Genomic DNA, 8,084 nt, shown 5'->3' with positions numbered 1-8,084 from the left:
GGGGAATATTGAAGAATGAACTTCTTACAGCTGATGGAAACGCTTAGTGCTGGAATTTGTGGACAGCAAGCCAGCGTGAATGGTGAGGATGTTGGGCATACGAGACACGCCGAAAAAGAACATTACAACAGACGTGATGAGTGTTTGTGTTTGTTGGTTTTAAAAGAGAGATCACTTCTTTACTGAACGTCCTCATAATCCAAGTTTCTTATTAATTTATTCGCTTTTAGAAATATTTATTTTGCAATTAAGTCAACAAGAATCTCCATGGCTGCTGATGGGGTTTAGTCGATTTCAAGTATAAACAGCTTACATCTGCACTAGAATAATAGTTAACCTAATGGGAAAATGTTAAGACTGCTTCTTGGAACTAGGAAAACGCATCCCTCTACCCATACGAAAATCGGTTTGCTGTTCTTAAAAATATCACCATGAATGAAAAGAACCATCACGAGCCGGTTCTAACAGTAGTAGTGGTAGTAACGAGCCGGTGAGGATTTAAAATGCGTAGAATTAAATTAACATATTTTTCCAGTCCAGCGAGCAAACTTGATAGTACCACGGTGCGGACGAATGGTCCGACCGGCTCGTGCGACCGTTTCCAATCCTCGCCTGTCGGATAACTTTGACAAGGGTTGTAATAAGTCGTAGTCGACTGTAAGGTAGTCGCCGGACAGAACGGGCTACAACATGACGTTGCCTTCACATTGTAATCTCGTGGAATCAGGAAGATTTGCTCCAGTTCCGGTTTGTTGAGATAAGAGGACGAGAAAACATTTCGCTTCCCAGAACGAGGAGATGAGCACGAATTCGTTAGAATGATTTCAAGCGATTTTGTGTTATTTAAAGAAAGTAGTTTTAAGGATATGGATAAGAAAATAGAATAGTAAAACTACTTTTGAATTCCAACATGAATAACTTGAATCCCTCAGAAAAGCTCTCCAAGAACTACACGTGCTTGAGGTGATGCAGCAGATTATTTACTATTGTCAACTCCATTCCAATTGAAAGGAGCTGACTCATCGTTGTCGTCCTCGTTTAGCAATGATTGTGCCCCGTTTTCCCATTTCCGAATCGTCTCCGACCCCAAACCGACTACAAGGTCAGTGAAAGTGAAAAGACGAGCACGGGACTCGTCGTCTTGTGATCTGTGCCAGTCTGAGATTTATACGCTTTATTTAGATTAATGTGGCCCCGGGAGAAGTTAATTTTGTCTGGTAATTAAATTCATCGCTATCGTTAGATGGCGAACTTGTCTAGCGGTGTCTCCGATCCCGGCTGAAATGGTGAACGAACTTGGCGATGGGTTAAACTTTTGAGCAGTTTAATGGAATGGATCATCGTCTGGAACGAAGTTCACCAGCGGAGTTGGTACTGCGAGAGATCATGCTCTCTATTTTCTTCGCGATAGTGGGCCATAAATTACCCATGACACGCTGTGCCTGGTAGGCAGCCGGTAGCCAAACTCGACTGGAAACTGCTGAGAGTTGCACAGAAGTGATGCAGGTTGCGATTGCTGGTTTAGTGATTAGCAAGGAAGCATACAGTGATGAGTTATGCTCTTAAATTTGTCGTATTTACTAGCAAATTGCTTGTTGCCCAATATGGTATTTTTGTAAATTTATAAAAATGTTAATTTAACCTTCTACATCGACATCCTCTTGATTAGATGTCCCTGCGATTTGCAACATTCTTATCATCTGCATCTGTGGGTAAAGATTCTCGGTCGGACCAGGAATATATCAACAGATGTCTTGAACTTGGCTACATCTCCAACTCCAACCCTCCGGTCAGCATTTTCAATGTGGTTGGAGCGCAAGGTGCTAAATCCGCTTCCTATTAACAGTACGGTCGGAAACGTATGACCTTATGCGACTGGAACAGTTTGGCATTCACGCGGGGCTTTCTACCATCTATCAGTATCGCAGATTTAAGCGGTTATTAAGCGAGTTTTGGAGCTTGAATAGCGTTCAGTGAGAGGGGGCGGAAAGATGTCAAAAAGTGGAAGAGCGGAAGAAGAGGAAGTCGAAGAGGTGATACAGGCGATGAAAGAGTTGAATGCCTTTCACAGTTGAATGCCAGAAAGGGGTCATTTGCGCCGTACCTCGTGTGCCATGAAAGATTAGCTAGAAAATCGCAGGAGCAAAGCGAACCTGAGGGAATATTTATTAACAGGAAAGGAGACATCAGTGACACCCAGAAGCAACCCGTCAATGAAATAGCCTGAGCACGATTTTGTTGCACCTCCGACGAGTGCAGACCAAGCATTTGGCACCGGATATTGTATGCAGAGAGTGAGACTTGATCGAGACCCAGAAATTGCTGAAGAACATTAACCGTAAAACATTTCTAAATCTTTAAAAAATTGGCAGTCCAGACCAGAGCGGCAGGATTCCAGACAATTAAAGCTAATTCGGCAGGATTTCAGGAGTCATTTAGGGAAGTTTTATGACCCCTATACTCTACACCTTCACTCTCCGCTACTCCGTTTCCATCACTACTCCCTCTTGCGATGGAAAGCTTTTTCTGTTCACGGATGATCCCGTCATAGCGATAAGAGACAGGAGACTAGTTGAGCTCAACCGTAAGATGCAGAAGAAGATCACTAATTTTTACATTTGAGGGTTTTATTCCTACCCTGGAAAGAGGTGCTTTCCCCTGTCGTGTGGGGTTATAGAAGACGGTACTGCTTGCAGGATCTCATTCTCTTGAGCTATGTCTGTCGCTTCGACCATCGCCACAAGCATCGCATTTACCCTGCACGGATTCGAATTTGGCGGCTGTCCTCTTCTCGACGTGTCGCTGCATTGGTCTCGGCATTTTCGACTGCCTCCGTTGATACTGGCCAGGCCCACGTGATCAGGGCAGCCATGTTCTTTCGCTACAGCTGCTGGCGTATATTATCAAATTACTAAAACAGGACGTGGCCTACCGATTCAACCACGTGCCTGCACATCAGGCATAGCCCAGGGATGTAGTTGAGTCGCACACATGCAGATACTCGCGGGAAACCCGAGTCCCGTAAGTATTTGGGAGTGGTAAATATCCACCTCCCCATGCTTCCTTTCTGTCTACGGGAACCCATCTGACATATCTGCAGGCCGCTGCACATCCGGGCTGCCCGATCTCAGGATTGTTGCCACTCTTGCTGCGTTAAAGTACGCTCCAGACGAACATTTTTTCGTCTGATATCCAGGACAGCTAGTAAACTCTAGTGATATCACAGGTAGTCTCTCACCAGCAGGTGGAGCAAAAGCAACCACCGTCTGATAGGCCACGAAGCGAAGTGGGTTGTCAAGCGGCAAGCGGATTCTGCACCTGAGCGAGCTTCTCTCTGCAGCACTGCAAACTTTTTTGCCTTCACCCAGCTCGGATGACGGTTCATTTTTAGATGCTTTTTTGTGGACAGGTGGAGTACGTTTTAGTTGCAAGGCATAGGTCCTTGAATTGTCAATCCCGGCTTTTCCGACCCACCAAATTATCAATTAGCATACCGATAGTAATAGCGATGGCTGTTTACCCAAGTACAGGAGTGAGAATCATGTTCAAGGACTCACGTCAGAAGAGTCCGATTCATACTTAACTAAATGGTACGCATGATTATGTATGCAGGCCGTTTCACAGAAAACGCTGATTTATGTTCCATGACGGAAGAAAAACCGCTACTACCAGATGCTATAGAATTCTCTCGTTTGTGGTAAAATGTGGTAAAATAGCTATAATCTAGATGAATTCCTGGATGTGTGTAGATTTCGTTATGATCAACTAATATTTCAACGGTTGGATAGCAAATAAACAGTTGAGGAATTCGGTTAAGATAATCATTTCCATCGTTATTTGGTCTCTTTTTCTCCTTCCAATCTAAATAAATGCTTTTAACTAACATTATGTGAATGACACTCACACTTTAATGAAACGAAAACAAAAAAAAAACCAACACAATAATTGTACCCATAAAAGCATGCCTTTGTATCCCTTTGTACCATTGTAAACTTTTCACCATACATTGTTTCGCTCACGAGACGCTCAACTCGGGTGGTGCACACCAGACACGTGCGCCATTCCGAGAATCGGTCTATTTTAGTGAACCGGTAGGTGGTAGGTACGGCATATGTATGCCACCAACTTCACAGCGTGCTGCACGATTCGCCAAAAACAAGTACCCATTCATATGTGTGTCCATTTGGGGAGCAATGTGTGGGTGAATCACCCGGAAGCCGCTCACCCCAGCCGGGGATGGAAAAGCTTAGCCAGGACCATATCGAACCATAACCGCCCAGTAACCGCCCAGCGTGCCACTGGCCTAAAAACCAAGCTGTATGGAAGTAAATAAATTAAACTTTTATTTAAATTTCACCACCACCACTTTTTGCATTGCCTGCATGCCTGTCCGTTCGTCAACGTTCGCCCTTTTTTATTGTTGCCCCGTTCGTTTGGCTCTTCGTGGTCCACAGACTAAACCACCGGAAGGCTATCGTTAGCTAAACCGGACCAGGATTTTTGCGCTACGGGGAGAATTGGAAAAGCTCGTTATTTAAATTGAATTAAAACACCACAAAACTACACATAAAGTTTTGCAGCTGGCCGGCCACCGGCTATCCCGAGTGCTGTGCCCGAGCTGATGAATTTTATCATTTTGCCTTGCCCAGATGCGTTGATTTAATAGCCGCCGCCGAGGCATCCCACCCGATGGCGGCGTTTATCGATCTGCGGGAATGGCAGACAGGTTCAGGATCGTTTTGTTCGCCGATTTTATTGCGGATACAGTTTTGTAGAGTAATGTAATATTAGTTTGAAAAATAAAGCAATATTCATCCCGAGTGGAATTGATAAAAGAAATGAAGATTTTCTGCTCATTTTCCCATGTCTCACACGGTACTTTGAAACTGCTAAAAGTAATCTCTTTATATCGCTATTGTTTTGTCTTTCTGCTGATTACGTCTTAACCCTATGGCAACATTCTTACGTTTCCGCGCGAGTTCCGACTGAAAGGATTTAAGCAGCATCCAATAATGGCCTCAGACATAGGAAGGAAAGATAGATTTCTCACATTGTTCCGGATCAGATTTGATGCTGCTGCACACGGTGAACGGTGGGAACACCACATGTTGACTTTAGAATATGTGGAACTGGCCGGGCTTAAAAGCAGTAAGCTGACGTCGATTGTATGTTGACCATTATATTTGCTCCACTGAGAAATCGGTTGTGGAAACAAGATTACCTGCTAGGTTCCGTTCGTTACGTCCGGCTGTCATGGGGCCGATGCTGGACAGCACTTGGTACCACTGTTGCTTCCTTCCGAGCAGGTCAGCGAAGAAGAGTCCTAAAGGCTTTGCTCCCATGCTCTGGCTCCAGCTGGGCAGGACCGTATTTCTGACCTTGTGCAATAATGCGGGTAAGCAAACGGCACCCAAACGATGTGGTTGGTGTCGTTTTCTTGTTAAGCTTAATAATAAATCGTACTTCCTCCTGCTCGGACAGCGCTCTGTCGGATCTAGCTCAGCCCCTAAGAAGCCCTATCGAAAGCACTCCAAAGCACGCCAAAGCTATGCAAATGTGTATGCATTTGATTTCTGCCTGCATTTGCATGTTACGGTCAGCTCGGGCGCCTGTGTGTGTGTGTGTGTGTGTGTGTGTGTGTGTGTGTGCTTTGGGTTCGACTTTTCAATTTCCTGTCCACAGAGCATATTTCTCCCGGCATGCTACTGCCCAAAAACGCACTCGCACGTCACGCATCCACATAGAAGGTGCAAATGTTTGAATTGGAGTTTTGTGCTAGTGAAGGTTTGACTTTATGCAAGGTGTGAGCATGGGTTTGGATATTGCTCTGGTGGTTGATCCAGCAAGATGCTATCGAGGCAAAATCTATCGATTGTTCATAGGGGGAATTTCCTTGTTGCCAATATACTACCAGAATAGGTGTATTGATACTTAACATTACAATCAATCATGGCTTGAGTAATCTTTCAATTGTTTCTTATTGAGGTGAGAAACTAGTTATAGTGGAAATTGAGGTAAGTGTGCCACAATGAGCAGTTGGTTCTGCATCACTCTTAAATGTATAAATCTTTTTAAGAAAACTAGAAATGCTTTCCTTGCCATTTAACGATATTTTTCACGTAATATTGGGGCCCAGAACAAATAATTGCTATAATATTTTGTTTTTGTTTTTATGTAGTTTAATAATTGAAGTATCATAAAATAATACCCAATGTTGCTGCTCACCATGAAATAGGTGATAAAAATGAGAATAACGGACTTTTGTACAAGAAATTTAGAGCACTATTATAAGTCACAGGAACTCTGTATGCTATAATGGTTGCCTGAGGCTGGAGTTGCTGCTCAGTCGTATACGACTAGTAGTAAAAACTTTATATGGGATTTAAAGGATGGGGTCGTGCAATTAAATTTTCTTCTAACCTCATCTGACCTCATATCTCATTAACAGATTATATGACTGACGACTATCTTTCCAGTTCATTGAAACTCAATCATTTAAATTCAATATATCATTCACTATAAACACTGCTTGGCATGCTGATTGTTTAATTTCATTGCCTAATAAAAATTAAAAAAATATGGTGGAATTTTTAAGGTAGAAGACTTTTATTTATAACACTTCTATAACACTTTATAGACTTTCGTTCTATCTATATATCTCTCTTTCTTTCTTTCTCTCTCTCTTTCTCTGTCTCTTTCTCTCTATTTTTCCTTTCTTAGCCTAACGACCCCTTAAGGTCATGCTTGTCATTTCTGGCTTACTAGACTTAATGATACCACGTACTTGGATAGTCAGTCCTCACTACGGGGGAAAGATCTGGATGGAATTTTAACCACGATCCATCCGTGTGAAGACCTGCGCAGTTGTTGCCTCTACTGTCGGGCCTCCTCCAATTATAATAATTTTAATCCTTTAAACGTCTATTGAATAGCGCTGTTTGATTTACTAAAACACAACACAATTGCTTTGTTAAAGAGATGAAATTTATAGTTCAATATCCTTTGATTCTAACCACTCTTCATGAGTCCCTCCCTGAGTACCTTTGATTAAATGTTTGACCGGAGGCTTGTAGCTCTTACTGGCAGTGTCATTGTGCAAGTGGCTTGAAAGTGCGCCATAATACAACTCACTTCCCACATCTCACTTTCAACTAAATTTCTTCCACTATTCTGTTTATTGTCTAGAACTCCAGCTGCTGCTCATAACGATACCAGACTATCATACGGCACCAGACGATATCATACGGCACCAGAATAAAGGTCCAAAATTGACTAAGAGTTGCTTACCAAACTATGCTCTTAACAAAATCTTTGATAACATCGTCTTGTTTTTTTGATAAAATAAAATAAAAACTATAAGCTCAGAGATGTATTAGTAGTCGGATATCGTGACTTTAACGCAAATAAACCATCCGTATCAAATGGAGAGAATGGTTTTGCCTTGCAACATATCACAAGTAAGTTGGAAGTTCGAATATTGTATTTTATTTATTTTAACTTTTTTTTTTATTTTGACGGCTTGAAGCCGTATTGTCAGCACCGTATGTGCTGACGAAATACAAATGACAAAAAAACAAAGGCATTTCCTCCCTGATATTTCGCCTTCTCCCAGGCGTGCTCGGTTATTCGACTATTGTAACTGACAATTGATAATTACGTTAGGATCTTGTGTTCAGGGAAATAGTACACATATATCACACATCATCATATCACCCTGTGGAAAAGGCCATTTAAGAGGCATCTGTGTTTAGAAATGTAATGAACCAGTTTCAGTTATTGATCTAGAGCTTATCTCTAGCAGTGATGAACTTGAACCCGTATTTGACATAGGATGCAATAGGTTGGCGAGCTAATTACGATTTATAATTTTAATTGAGTCATTTCAGGAAGAATTTTTAAAGGAGTTCTTAAATAGCCTTCAAGCTAGATAAAATCTCTTCTTCCTTGGCACTACTACAACCTCGATATCGTATTCATAAAAAAAAATGTTTATGAAAATGATCTCTGGAGTACCGGTCTAAATCAAGTCAAAGATTTGCCATCACCCGCAACACATCCGAAGGGTTGCAAGGGTTTTACTGCTA

The sequence above is a fragment of the Anopheles stephensi genome, chromosome 2 (genome assembly GCF_013141755.1).
Source record: "Anopheles stephensi strain Indian chromosome 2, UCI_ANSTEP_V1.0, whole genome shotgun sequence".
In the NCBI taxonomy this organism is placed as follows: Eukaryota; Metazoa; Arthropoda; class Insecta; order Diptera; family Culicidae; genus Anopheles; species Anopheles stephensi.
Note: the sequence above shows the minus strand (reverse complement) of the source record.